This window comes from Patella vulgata, chromosome 7, assembly GCF_932274485.2.
Source record: "Patella vulgata chromosome 7, xgPatVulg1.2, whole genome shotgun sequence".
Taxonomy (NCBI): domain Eukaryota; kingdom Metazoa; phylum Mollusca; class Gastropoda; family Patellidae; genus Patella; species Patella vulgata.
Window position 1 is genome coordinate 5,672,330 of NC_065885.2, and position 16,048 is coordinate 5,688,377.

Consider the following 16,048-nt stretch of genomic DNA (forward strand, 5'->3'; position numbering starts at 1 on the left):
TTTGAGTCGATGGTTTGAGTCATTTGGAGTCCCTGCAACGGGTTGGGAACGGACATATTTGGGTGTGAGAAAAGGCACTTTCAGCAGTCAAAAAGGACACTGTCGAAAATTAGGGGGGGGGGGCGAGCCCCTCGCGCCCCCTTGGATCCGCCTCTGATAATGATTGATAGCCCAACTGCTATAGTGAACAGCAGAGATTCTTCTTAAAACTTGCCCAAAAGCACGTATGAGGTTCTTCATGAAAAACCTGAGATACACAAGCTGGAAGTAGAGACAAGTAAACATGCAATTTCAGGCCCTACATTTCAACCTAAGCAACCTCTCAGCTCTTGTATCCTTCCGCATCAAAATTATGAATATTCACCAAAAAACGGCAGAAAATGTATTTTCAAACCCTTTTCTTCGATTCTACACCAAAAAGTCAACAAAAATCGGCATGCAAAAGGGGGAAAAAGGGAAAGGGAGAGGAAGACTAAAAATAGCTTTGGCCCCGACTGCCAAGGGTTCTTTTAGGTGCACGTCCATCTGTACACAAGTTCTCGTTTTTTTCGTCCCATCCGAAAGGCTATTTGTTACCTATTGCCAGACCGTGAGTCTGAACCACGAGCAAGAGGGATCCAAGCCGGAAAATCCAGATGAACTTTCTCGGACAACACCAGATCGAATACGGGACCTTCAGGTTAGCAAGCTAACAATCTTACTGACTGAGCCAGCGTGTCATCCGCGGTTCTTCTTCTATTAGTGTTTTACGTCCGCGTCCACCGAGGGTGATGTCGCACACAAGTTGTCTTATATTATTATGTTCAGCGCACGCGCATGGGTCTTTCCTGTGGGAGGAAACGTGAGTACCTGGAGTAAACCACGAGGTTGAGAAGGAGCACTGTTTAAAGCCGAATGATATTGTTACGCAGTTAGCTATTGGTTGTTAATCGCACTATTGACCAGTCATAATTTGAATAGAAATTTGCTTCCTCTACAGCAGTGTTAAGTGGGATTAGCTCTCATCAAACGAAACACCGCGAGGAGCATGCCCTATCTCTTAAGTCACTTACGCTCAAGCCAGGAATCTAAACCACGATCGCAAGCCAGAGATGACCGGCCAGCCTGAGATCGAAGCGTGACACTCTAGACATCTAGTCTACATTTAACTTGGATGAAATCAGACGAAGCCAGCCCCATAATGGTGTCAATTCGGCTTTGTTACAGACATTAAAGGACAATATTGGTGTCAGTCATTATCACATGTAATTAACTGGTTAAACAAGTTCCAAGTATAATTTTAACACAGAGATCATTGCTACGATAGATGCGTAATAAAGGTTTCAAGAATCGGAAGTGACGAACGCAAAAAGAAAACACGAGTTATCCCTCTATATAACTGACTAAAGTGACGAGTGATAACAGAAACATGGGCCAATTTCTGCTCACTAATAATTCCTTCGAAGACCAAAAGTTGTTATGAGACTGTATAAGAGCATATCTGACAATTCAATAAAGTAATTGAATGTCACTAAATAAGAGAACACGAGAAAAACAGAAACAGTCCGTACATTCACTTGTTTTTATTCATTCTATACTTAATAAAAACATGGTAATGCACAGACTTTTTCTATTTTTCTTTCGCTAGACAGCCTTCTGGTGCTCTTGTATGGTCATAACTATACGACAGAGTACAGTTCACTACACCCGAACGGAAGTTAATTCGGCCATTGTCGTCAAAATGGACGTCGCTCTCTTCAGTGAACTGTTACAAAACATTTTACTTGAGTTTGTGACCGTATTATCCCCAGACATTAAAATAAACTTTATGTCACCAGTTCAAAATACTTATTTGGTTTTACAATTTGCAATTTCCATTGCTTCACAATACCAATATTGCAGTATTAAAATACAGAATACACCTTTCAATAATACAAAATACAGTACATATATAAGAGAGTCATGTATTAGTTATTTTGCACATAACACTCCCCCATTCTGCATTGTGCATTATTGACGCATGTCCGTGGGACTTTTGCATTAATAGAACAGAAGGGGCGGTACTCTGTTCGCTGGTTGTGGAGGCAGACCACCATTAAATTTCACTATCTCGGTACTCACAAATTGTAATCCCCCTCTAATCGGGGGAGAACAGTAGGACGTTCTATAGGGACGGATTAAGGGAAGGTTAGCTGAGGTGGCTTGTTTCGAAGGGCCCCAGTCATGGTGGTTTCGAGGGTCGACCATAAGAAGAATTTGAAAATTTCATCACCGTAGATGAGATTTAGATACAAACTGGAATCGATCATTTTATTCCCCATTTCTAGTCAAATACAAGTGAAATTTGGTTCTGCTATTCTACAACAACTGGATAAGACGGGTATACCACATGAAATGTGATATGGCGGGACATTTTACCCTGACAGCGTCGTTTCCGCCTACTTTTCTTCCAGGTCCCGGTGTTGGTCTTTAAAAGTTCCTCGGAATTATCCGGCGATGTTTTCAGTTGTCCGTGGTGCAGGGCGGAGGACCAGGCAAGCGTCTAGTCGTCTGGGTGGGATGAAACCCCGAGGGATGCACCTGGAATTGGCCGCAGTGCCATTGTCTGGCCAAAATCTCACGTACAGCAAACTTCATTATATGTAGGTGAAGAAAAGTTGGACGTTAACCGCCATGTGAAGGACATCTTGATTATACTATCGGCGTCAGACATTTTTCGTGTGGCAAAGCAGAGATGAAACTCACATTTTAAAACGAATATGAGAAACTTATTCAAACCACATATTTATTTGTCACGGCGTTCCTGAACTTATTATTGATACGGATTTATAAGATTTATAACAAGTAGTTTCCATAAAGATGGAGGATTCCTATTGGACAGCATCTCCAATAGAAAGTTTGATTTCCTTTTAAGTACGTACATCTTATATTTCGATATTCACCCAGCATGTGAGCCTATCATATTCCTCGATCATCGCGAATACTAAGTCTCGCGCTTTCCAGCTAAAATGTCTACCTGTGATAATCAAGTTGCAAAGTTCAAGGTTCGTTCAATGTCAAGGTTTCCGTGTCAAAACCTCTGATTGGACGCTACTGTTCACGTATCTGTAGATAACGTAGCAATGAGTTCGGGAATGGTGAAGTAATCTAGCAACGCCCAGATGTTGTAAAACTCGCAGTTGTTGCTTCAGGAACATGATTTGACAGTGGTTCTTCAATGTTTAATCGCCCATTTCACGGGGAAAAAAATTAACAAAGTGAAAATTAATTTCAATTGTAAATGCCGAATTAAAGTTTTTGGAGAAATATGTTTGAAAGAAATTACTGAAAGCAAATTTTTTAATATTAATTATTGTTAGCCTTGTAAAAAAAAACATTTTTGAAATTATTATCTGTATCCCAGGGGTCCGGGAAAACCTTAATCCGGATCTGATAGTTAAACTCATAGAAATGAAATGAAATGGGGTTTAACGTCCTACTGTTCTACTTCGACTGGGCTAATGAAGACGGACATACGCAATACAATGTGCTATGGGGGGAATTTTGCCCGTTCTTTTACGTGAACGCCAATGTGTACACTGGACTTCGTTTTTTCGACCCATTCGAACAACTACACCTTCTCCATTGCCAGGCCTGCCGTCCTGCACCATTGACAAGGGGTAGCCACTCCAGAACATCCTGATGATCATGCTCGGCCAACAACGAGAACGAACACCAGTGGACTAGTGGACCCTGCCTCAGGGGATTCAAATCTTCGTTCAGTTTTCTTTTGTGAGATTTTAACATTTTTGTTTGGGTCTGAGGCTGCTTCATACCTCATTTCATTTCATTTCATAATATAGTACTATAAGATCCACAGACGTTGGGGGATCACGTGGCTAAGTATGGCGGTATATTAGACTCAGAATTCTAACGTGCTATCGTCTAATTTCTAACTTCTATTCATGTAATTTCTAACTTCTATTCATGTAATTTCTAACTTCTATTCATGTAATTTCTAAATTAAGACAATGTATAATCCAACTTTTTTTTTTGTTCAGTGTAAATTTTAATTCTGTTTCATCTTATTTCTATTATTAAAACGAAAAATGTCTACTTTGTTGTCGCTTTACATGTTAAGCATGAAAGTCAAACAAATTTAGAATTTTGATACTTCTACTTAGCAACCACCATTATGACGTCGTTTGGTGTCGCCACCGTGTGATCGGGACCATTATGTTGATACCAACGACTCGCTCTTCGTCAGGTTGAATGGTTTGCTGGAGTGTTGAAATTGAAAACAACATCGAACATGGCATGGTTTGCAAATTGAAATACTATTTCAAATATAAGCTAATCCGCAAATGTTGTTTAGCTTGTATTTGAAATAGTATTTGCCAATAATATCACGTTCGATGTTGTTTTCAATTTCAGCATCGATTCCCCCGGTTCGGCGGTTGTACGTGACAAGGATTAGTGTGGCCTGTCCAACCTCGTTGGTTTTCTCCGGGTCCTCCTGTTTCCTCCCACTGCTAGACCCCTCCTCGCAAGAGAATTATTAAAATAAAATTGAACCATGTAGTAACGAAATGGCCTTGTTTGTGTCGAGTGGTCGTTGAACCCCATCTCTCTCTCTCTCTCTCTTCGTCTGGAAATGAAATGGAGTTTAACGTCCTAGTGTTCGGTTCCGGGCTGGATGGGTTGGTCTAATTTAGTGTAATGTATAGGATTACTTAATTGTTTTTCTGCCTCTGAGATATAGTCTGCGCGATTCATTATGACACAACGGCGGATTCGTGCACCCGCGGACTAGTGAACCCATATTTATAACATTTCTTAGAGTTGCGGACTAGTGCACCTGCGGTATGGTGAACCCCTCCTCGAGTGAAAAATTTCCACTTACCTATTGGTGTTAATTTCAACTCGTGTTGTTAAAACAGAGAAAGTCAACCACCATTATTATTCTTTCTCATATATTTAAGAATTTATAAGTTTCATAAATATATAGATTAAGATTATCAGAAAGTATACGCCAGGTCGACATTTGACATGAAATTAACTTTAATGATAAAAATGCATTAGGTAAGATAAAGATGAAGAGCCAACAGTTCTCGCTATAATAGTTCAAAAATAGATAATGAAAACAGAGTATGCTGAAAATTTCAGTCAAATTGCTTCATTCTGAACCGAGATATTAGAGACTCAATTTTAGGCTAGGCTCGATCGTCATTACTACCACTGGTACGATTATAAAAGTCTTGTTTATCCATTTTTACGTAAAATCATCCATCAACAAACGCATTCAAATCCACTAAAATATCGCCGGCTAACGATAGCATCGAGAATTAATTATGGTCTTGATAAGTTAATTAATGTCTAATTAATAATTTAGATAACATTTAGGGCAATAGGCAGATTAAGATCTTGCATAATGTATGTTTAATTCGTAGGGTGATTACCAGTCTGAATCCATATTATAAGCTGTCGTAATACGTATAATTAGACTGGTTTTTCCAATGACGTCAGATACAGATCATTTTATTGTATTCAATAGTCAAAGTTATCCAGACACAACTGAACACCTACAGATCAAATAACTGGGGTGCATTCAATCAGACTGTTACAACACATTTTATTTTATTTCTATATTTAGGTTAAACTTATAATACAGAAAAATATCGTACTAGTGTTCAAGACTATATTCTTTATCAAGAATAGCTATTCATGAGTGTAGAAATAATATAATTATTTCTCGTACCCGATCTCGCTCAATGTAAATATCAGTCAGACAAGTTATACAAGACTATAACACGTGATTAATACACTATACATAGATTGGGTTATTCCAATTGGTAAATTTTATAGAACCACCCTGGCCCAGTGTTATACAGTTCTGTTAGTCTTTAGTAAGGTTCTAAGGGAACTCTAGTAGAAGAAAGTTGTCATAGAATAATAAAGTTAAGAACAATGGCCACCGCTGTAAGTACAACTACGTCATGATTATAAAATTATAAAATAATTTTCTTGAGAATCAGAAACAACAACTTCAACACGATAGAAACAGAAACTAATGCTTTAACATTGAAGGGGGGGGGGGTGATTTTATTGTCCCATGTCCACCGATCAACAATAGAGTTTAACAAGGAAGGAGGTAGACGGGAAAGGTCATGGAATCTGGTAAGATGGAAGGTGGGGAAGGGGGTATCAAACATCCAATCAAAGAATGAATGTTTATAAATGTGCCCTACAGTCCAACGATCTGGTATTAATGTGAATCTGTGTTTTAAATAAACGAGACCAGAGTAGAGAACATGTTACATATAAAGAAAGGAAAGGAAATGGGCTGATTAATACAAATATTAATTCATCTGTTTTTGTAAAATAATATTTAAAATGTCTTCTCGTCTCACATGTTTCACTACTCGACCCTATTGTCTAGTCTTGGAGACAAACAATCAAGGAGTTGTCTTCAGGCATCACACCACTAACTCCTTGTCAATAGAACATCTTCAACTAAACATTCAACGTATATGCTTAAAACTGTATACATTGTTTTCTTGGTTGTTTATTCATATTTGTTTACATAAACCACGTGCTGTGGGTAAAGAAAGTAGTGCCAGTCGATAAGTCACGTCCCAAAATGATCACGTGAACATTTTTAATGGACGGCATTTATTCCAGTTGCCTACATGTATTAGTTAGGTTGCCTGTCCAACCTTGTTTGTGTCGAGTGGACGTTAACCCCATCTCTCTCTCTACATGTTCTATTCTAGTTATCAACTGTTATCCACAATACCTACATGTATACTCTAATGGTTGTATTCATGTTCTATTCTAGTTATCAACTGTTATCCACAATACCTACATGTATACTCTAATGGTTGTATTCATGTTCTATTCTAGTTATCATCTGTTACTCACTTCACCTACATTCATGGTGATTGTAATGCTCTACAGATGGGTACAACAAACACAATACATGAAAATAGCTACCCAAACGACATCGACGATCTCAGATCGGAAATTGAAGATCTGAGATTTGATATCAGAAGAAGAACTGAAGATGTTGATGCAAAGATGGAAAGAAAAGATGAAGAAATCGCAGAATTAAAAGACAGGGTGGCTGACCTGGAAGCATTTAAGAAGAAAGTAGAACAATCAGAAGTTACGACAAACACCAACACTAATACTAGACGTTATATCAGGGATACGAATAATGATATTACTCTAAAGTTAAATGACTTGTAAGTAAATGTGTTCATAATAAAATATATTTTAAAGATTTGTAGACTTAACAAACTGTAACAAGTGTCTTGACTGTTGACGTCTATTGAATGATGGTTTGTTACAATAAAAAAAGTTTCTATGAATAATGAACTAATGTTACCTGATGTCTAAATACACGTGACTTGAATAATATACTAACTAGTGAAACAATGCGATGTATTTATATCAGTTGATAATGATATAATATATTAACCTGTATTTATATCAGTTGATAATGATATAATATATTAACCTGTATTTATAGTTGGTCAGGTAATGATGTGGGTACTATAACTGTCAGTAAGAAAGTCAGTGTTAATGATTTAATGAAGTTGATAGAAGAGAAGAAGAATGTAAAGATTAGTTGGATTGTTCTAGGATATGATGGGAGATTCTACGGCAGTTATGATAACAACAATGACTATAACCTGGCGCAACTTGGTGTTGGAGACCGGGGCGAGGTGGTGTACCGTTGATAGTAAAATACAGTGATTATATTGATATGATGTATTGATGGACTCCTTTATATTAAACAATGAGTTGTAGGGTGCGGGGGGGGGGGCAGTAGGAGGTTAGATATTTGTAGAGATACTATAACTATCAGTAAGAAAGTCAGTGTTAATGATTTAATGAAGTTGATAGAAGAGAAGAAAAATGTAAAGATTAGTTGGATTGTTATAGGAGGATATGATGGGAGATATATCTACGGCAGTTATGATAACAACAATGACTATAACCTGGAACAACTTGGTGTTGTAGACCAGGACGTGGTTGAGTACTATACATGGTAAAATATAGTGATTATATTGATATGATATTTTGATGTGTTCAACACTTGTATATTGCACAGTGGTGTGTGGAGGGTGGGGGGGGGGGTCTGAAGGGGAATAGATATTATTTTTAGGAATTATCAATTGTTCTTTTGTTTTTTGAGTAGGTGGTGAGGGTGGAATGTTTAGTAGGTGGTGAGGGTGTTGTGGTGTGGTGTGTGGTATGAAGCCCACCAGCACCCTGGTATCTTATACCCCCCCCCCCCCCCCATCCACCTAATCCATATATTGAATTCTATTCTAAGTAATCTAACCTCATAACACAAAACTCGCTTAATAATACATATAATTCATTCAATAGTCACAATTATCAGGTGATACATTAGTCGTGGTTATCAGGTGATATTTGGCTGACCTAGAATAATAGAGAACGGTTAACTAACATGATTGAACTATCCATTGTATAATTATATTAGTGAAATAATGTTTTATATTTTTTATTCTAATTTTGTTTCAATAAAATATTTTATAATTAAACTAATGTCATTCTGCTGACACGACGTGTCTGTGAGTGTAAAATATAGTGTAGGAAATAGAAAAAAAATGAAATGGGGTGTACGTACGACGTCCTACTATTCTGCACAGCCTAGGCTAATGAAGACGGATGAACGCCTTACATTGTGGTACGGGGGAAATTTACCAGGTGCGTGTCCAGACACCCCCCAACCCCATCACAAACACACAGATTCATCGAAATGGTGACCAACAAACAAACCCGTGGATTATTGCCACCATTTTGACCCCCCACTCTAATCCAGTACATGTATCGACCTAAATGTGCAGAGATATTATCTCAGATCTTCTGATTTTAATAAATTTTCTGGTGATCCCCCAGACATCACGTCTAACTTCAACTCTCGCTCGGGTAATCCCCCAGACATCACGCCTAACTTCAACTCTCGCTCGGGTAATCCCCCAGACATCACGCCAAACTTCAACTCTCGCTCGGGTAATCCCCCAGACCTCACGCCAAACGGACAGACAAGGGTGACGACAGTGAAATGAGGTCTTTTAGGAAAGTAGGGGGAAAATAACAGTCCGTTTTTAAAGGAAAAAAAATAAGCTAAAGCCTGTAAATGTAATCGTTTTGTTGTTTTATTTAAATGTTGGCGGTATTCATTACGGTAGTTCTATTTTGAAAACCACAGACAGTAAATACATCATACCATCCTTTCCTAAATCGTCGAGTTACCTCTACTTCTACCATTAGGTTATAGCCGCTTCAAAGACACCTGGGGCCAAGCAACCTGACTTTATACAAATTTACATTGGTATTTCAATAACTAACAATCCCGCAAATTCGCGTTCAAGAAAGCATCTAAATCTGAATAACTACCTGAGCAATATTGTTGGAATCTATTTGAAAGGCTCAGCACATGCTAAATTTGTTCCACCATATTTGGGTTAACATATATTTTAGCATGTATTGACTACTAAAGATATAATATGGTTAGAATCTGCAAAGCAGTTTGGATGAGGAAGTCGATAAAGTATGAAAGCAACTTGACTGGGGAATTCGAATAAACTATACTGATGTCCAAAAGAAAGTATACACTGTTCATTTCGTCCTGTTTCATCACATTTTTTTGATTTAACAAAATTTAGTCATATTTTTAGTGTGTATACTTTCTTTTGGACTTCAGTATATAAGACATACTTATTAGCTTAATAACGTTGTAAGAATACACCTCGAAACGTCGCCTAAATAAACCAGTAGCTGTTTTTCCTTAAGTATGTGTTATAATTTATATATATATACCCTGGTACTAAACGACACTTAAAGAATATTAATTGGGGAAGTCCTTCCGTTTCGCCCAGCCTCATTTACATCAATCTGAATATGCATTATACAAGCATCATACATTCCAAATTCTATTGAAATCTTATATGTACGTTTGTAACAAATCTGAATAAGTAAACTTGGGATTTATGAAACGGTTGAGAGACAAATATGTCAATGGGGTCGAGCACCTTTATTTCCATGAATCGAACCCAGGAAGTATGTCTACCAAATTTGGTTGTACTCCATACAGTAAAACGACAATCGACAGACATTTTGATCCCATTGTCTAGCAACGACTAAAAGGTGTGGTTAAATGTGTTTGAACCGAAGAACTCGGGGTAAAATTGTTTATGTCTAAAGACAGGAATTAAGATACTAGAGTAAGAGTTGCAGTAATATAATCTTGTTAAAGGAGAAGGACTTGCCTGATTATTGTATCTAGCATTGTTCTGTGTTTAAGTGAGTATTTTAACAGTAAGTGTCTTTGTTTTATTAGACAGAAGAAAAAACCAATACTTTCCATAACCCTCTCAGGGCTTGTACTGAGATAACAAAAGAAATAACAGACTATAACTAGAGTAAGATATATTATTATTTTTCGACAATTTTAAAACTTTATTAAATTTGTCTCTATATCTTATAGAACCATTATCACATTCAGGAAGAAAATAAATGTAACTAATTTTGATCAATATCATAATGAATATAACAAACAAAACAAAACCGATAAGACAAACCGGCGGACAAGACACAGACTGCACATACATTGTAAGCAATACAAATAATAATGTGGTGAGCTATAATCGTCCCCTGAGCTGTACAGTCCCGGGCCTGTAATGATACAAATGATTTACAGTGAGTGATGTTTAAATCGATTTGATCACAGCTATGTGTAACGTTCCTTTATACCCATTTAAGACTCTTTACAAAACAACTCAAATGCCATGAAACCCTGCTCTTTTTAATAAACTCCTGACTCTCTTACTAGAGAGTATATACAATGTAAGATAACTCTTTATGGATTCAGACCATACTTATCATACACTACACCATTCATTGGCCTTCAATTTATCACACACGCTTTTTCAAGGCGACCTTAACATTAACATACATTCAAAATTAACATTATGGTTAATAGAAGAAAAGAGTGTTTATCACTTTGAAGGCATACGATTACCCCTTGACAAGATTAAACGTTATGTATCCAGGTGTGGGATGTGTGTGTGTGGGTGTGTGTGTGTGTGCGTGGCGTGGGGGGGGGGGGGTGATCTGGTATGAGATATTTGTTACTTTCCGTGCCTTTTTATGGGCATTTGGCCCCGATTTTGATTATCAAAAACAAGTCGTAAAGAAATAAGTACTATCACATGTATATATGTTTATAAAGAAGTAAGTACTATCACATGTATATATGTTTATAAAGAAGTAAATACTATCACATGTATATATGTTTATAAAGAAGTAAATACTATCACATGTATATATGTTTATAAAGAAGTAAATACTATCATATGTATATATGTCTATAAAGAAGTAAGTACTATCATATGTTTTAAAATATAAAGGACATAATCTATTTCGCCCCCCCCCCCCCCCCAAAAAAAAAAAAAACGAAAAAAAAACAAAAAACAACATGCAACGTCCAATAACTCTGAAATTAGACCGAAAATACTGGCACCTCACAGAGTGGATAACAAGATACGATTGCACAGATCTTTGGTGAAATGATATCATTTCTTTTTACAGTTAAACATTGTCTAAGTAACATCAAATTGTAGTACTCAACATTAACTTCAACAAATCGACCATCAAACCAGAACCATTGTCCAAATAAGATAATACCAGATCCTCTTGATCCAAGACAAACTGGTTCACTTAAACCTAAATTAAAATAAACACAAAATAATGATACAACCACGCTGGGATGATGGCACTAGCAATTGGTCAATTGGCTTCTTAATTTTGTCCCTACCCCACCTTTTCACATAGACATTTCCTTGGCAGTTGGAATTCGATATAAGAGTAGGCCATAGTGCCGCTGCCCTGGCAAAATTTCCCTCATAGCCCAATTGTTTGGCGCATGCCCGTCAGTAATACGTTAAACCCCATTTCATTTCATTTACAAAGACATTTGTATATATATATGAGAGAGAGAGAGAGAGAGAGAGAGAGAGGGGGGTTTAGCGTCCAGAGCTAGCTCTAACCCGACCCCACAATCCTCAGCAACAATCACATAATCACATGCCCTAACCCAGTTTACATCTCGTGACCTTGACGCAATCTGCAGTTGGCTTTTAATATTTAGATCTGACATCCCCATTTTATGTGGAAACAAAGCATATACTCATATGCTACCGATTGAATCAAATCCATCCATCGCACAATTTTATATAAGTGGAATGGGTCGAGTTTCATGTGATGGACATTACCTGTTAAGTTTTAATAAGTTAACCTTATGATTTATTACATACATTATTTAATTGTCATACCTCTTTTAAATTAATACTAATGCAATTTAAGTATCAGACCATATGTATAAGAGACAAGAATGGTAAATGTCACGTCAACACAATTCTTGGGTCATTGTGAGACGAATTTTACCCGAGTAGTTTCGTCCCCGCCTTCTACAGGTCGATATCCATTTATCAAGGGTTCTGTTGTGTGCAAGTCAATCCAAGGCAACACTTATTTGTCAGCCCGGAAGCCCACTCTTGTCCCTTGGGAACGATTCATTAAACATCCCGATAATTTCTTCAAAATGGCCCCACCCACTCCAACCCGCCATAAGTCACGTATCGCCATTACTCACGTATTGCAATTAATAAACCCCAAGCGGTAACGTTAATCATCTAACTTAGTCAAGGTATTTATAATGAAACTATATACATACTCCGGGTTTTATCACTTTCACCAAAATTCGAATCAAAATTGACGTGTTCTAAAGTCTCAACCAATGAAATTGCTTAGCGTTAGTAGAAAATGGCCATCTTTAAACTAAATTCTACCTCAATTAGAAAAATAGTTATTTTCTTCCAAAGTCCCTATCAATCAAATTGAATTCTCTATCTAGCCTAAGCAAAAAATGTTCATCACCTTTGACTTAGTCAAGGTATTGGTGTACTGAAAATATACAGGCCAATTTAATCGCCCCGATGCATTCTTGGAAAGACTGGCAATGATAACAACTCCAATATCAGTAATTTACCTTTGGATTCTAGAAACAACTGTAGACCATTATATTTCTCAATCGTATCCACCATGAACAGCAAGCCATTTTCCTGTTGACACGTGACTCGTGCTTCGTCCCATGTTGATAGGTTAGTGTGCAACTTAATACAGGAACTGACGTCACTTATACTTTCATATCCTAGACTGGTGTCACATTTATCTGTAATGAAGATTCACGATGAGAAGCACTACTAGACAACTTACACCCAATGCTAATTCTCAGGACAGACTCGTGAACAAGTGAAAAATGCTTTCAGGTGTCCGTGAAAATACAATTCCTCGATAGACCTCAACAATCAGGAACTGTAATTAAGAGAAATACTCGACCACTTACTCTTTCTAGAACACAAAGTGTAACTTCCCCGAGCAGGCTAATGGGTAAGTGGGTATCGGGTGCCCGAGGAAGCAGAGCACCTGCTCACTCAACAACTGAAGGAGGGGACTTACTATAGATGAAAGATGAATATATTTGTCATTTGTGGCAAACCTAATTACAAATTTGTTCAGGGGCTGCGTGTGCATTGTGAAGGAGGACAAATTGCCGATACAACATTGTTTCGCTCTACCCCCTTTTTACGCACACACGAATGTGTCAGTCATGCAGTAGATAAAAAGAGGACATTTTTTCTTACCTTCAGTTTTCCAGTAATAAACCACTGTCGTATCAGTTGACGGGGCCTCAGAGCCTATGTGGACGACTCTTTCAGCGTAAAGATGGCATGTTTTAGTAACCAATTCAAACTCAATCGACAAGCAACTTGTTTCAACTAAACAATATTCACAGCATCTATACACATCACTGGTATTAACAGAGTAAAGTTGTTCCAAGGATGATTCAGGAGTGATGTCAACCTTCTTGAAAACACGTTGTCCACTGCAACTTACAACTGCCCTTGTTGAAGAGTCAGTACCAGTCATTCCCTGAGCCTGTCCTATGACTAGATTAATGTCGGTCAATATAAGTGTTATCAATAACGTTAGTAGAATCATCATCTTTATCTAGAAAGATATACACAATGAAATAAAATAGAGTTAAATGGCACGTCAGCATAAACATGGTTAAATCAGATGTCAATTACCTTTTTGTTCGTCTCCTTAAAAGAAGAATTGGCTGGTCCATGAAGCGACGATTTTACCGAGCCAGACAAAACATTGAGAAAAAAGGGCCAAAAGCTCCGACAAATTATTCATGATCTAGATGAAACTTTGCATGATTGTTCCTTGGCCCATTGCGCACCGTTTATGCGATTCAAACATAGCGATGATGACGTTATACTCACTTCCTGGTCCATATTACAGTTCCACTTGTTCATACATTATAAATACATGGGTGGATTTTACCCAGTGAAACAGAGGATTAAATAGTTCACCATTTATTATACACAATACATACCCAAATATCGTGAGGAATTTCAAGACAAATAATTAAGCTTCACCGCACCAAAATCTGTTATATACAGCCGTGTAAATGTTTCCAAACAGAAGTGACATCAACCTCGACAACACACGATTAGTTGATCTCTTGTGTAAAGCTCTTCACGATTCAGTAAAAATGTCAACATTATGATTCAAAGAGAAATATCAGTTAAAATATCGATTAGCGTCTTCTAGAGATGAACTTAGGATGAATCAATATTTCATAGTATTACCATTATCATCTACAATGAATCCGGTCGTAACAATTAAAGAATCTCATTTCAACTAGACATGAAGCTGTTTTCCACTGTAATCACAAGAGAGACAGAGAGGGGGAGAGACTAGGTCATTTCGGGACCCCGAGAAGACCCACGAGGCTGGTAAGGCCACCCTACCCCTTGTCACATACATGCGGAGAATCGGAACCAAGCCACTTGACTCAATGACAGACCTTCTGATCCAACGCCCCACCCCACCCCACAATATATAATAAACAAATAGGATGAATAGGTGCTAAATTACAGTGACGAAGCGCTATGGCGTAGTCTACGCCAAAAATACAGACCCACCAATTTGGTTCACATCAAATAAAGATGGCGGTCGTCATGATACAAAGGGGGCAACATTGATCAATGAAATTTCGAATCATCGTATCTTTGTAAACACTGATGAACGGAATGGAACCATTTTTGGGCTAACTTTTACAATATTTTAAGGGATTCTACAGCGCTAAACGCATAGTCCCAGACTAAGTGAAAGACTACTCGCTGAGCTCAACATGTTCAGAGCATATAGAGCTTTTGTTAAAGGAGCTAAATATTTGGAAACAGGTTGTAATTTTTGGTATCAATTTAATGGAGCCAAATCGCTAATATTTGGTACCTAGACATTGACACAAATGGGTCGCAACGCACATAATAATGTAATATGAATGTATATAAACTGATTTACATTCAATCGTTTTTGTTTTTACTATAAATTCTAATCAGTTATGTTCGGCGAAATACGCCAAAAGTCTCAATCGAATGGCAATCTCCAGTGTCTGGTTATCCCAGTCTACAACGGTAGTATTTATTGCGCATCCTCTCCAGATAAGAATATGACGTAACCGTTTGACATGACTGATGGAATATGTCTAGCCTCGTTTTTCAAGTCCCTTGTTACAAATGGCGCTGAAACGCATTATGGTACACGATTCGTCTCAAATATTGGATATCAGATGTCCATCTTTTCCAGGTATGATAACAACATCAATGTTGATTTAAATTGACAAATAATCCGTGTGTTCAATGTCAAAGACTTTAGACGATTTTAAGTTAGAGACTTAGCTACTTTAAAGTGACAATATTTGAACTTTTCTTGTTTAAATATTATCCAAAATACGGGTTTAGTTCTTCTACTGGAAATAAGTTATTTTAGTAAGTAATAGTTTTCACTGGAATAAATATGACAGGTCTTTTGTCTAGATGACGTCATAATTTAATACCACTGGATCTGTTTAAAACTATATGAATATTGATTTTTTTCTTAATAGTTAGTACCAACAATCTAAGTCGGAAGTTGTGAG

The 16,048-nt window shown here is 37.4% G+C and overlaps 2 long non-coding RNA genes across 2 annotated transcripts; one reads left to right on the forward strand and one right to left on the reverse strand.

Moving 5' to 3' along the window:
* Positions 1 to 5,793: 5,793 nt before the first annotated feature.
* LOC126827104 (uncharacterized) lies at positions 5,794 to 8,531 on the forward strand. Its single transcript, XR_007682568.2, has 3 exons — positions 5,794 to 5,937; positions 6,862 to 7,202; positions 7,490 to 8,531. It is a non-coding gene; the product is annotated as an uncharacterized LOC126827104 (long non-coding RNA).
* A 4,601-nt stretch (positions 8,532 to 13,132) lies between these two features.
* Positions 13,133 to 14,582, reverse strand: LOC126828199 (uncharacterized). The gene is made up of 3 exons (XR_007682939.2): positions 14,459 to 14,582; positions 13,698 to 14,064; positions 13,133 to 13,225 (listed from the first exon to the last, which is right to left on the reverse strand). It is a non-coding gene; the product is annotated as an uncharacterized LOC126828199 (long non-coding RNA).
* Between the last annotated feature and the right edge of the window lie 1,466 nt (positions 14,583 to 16,048).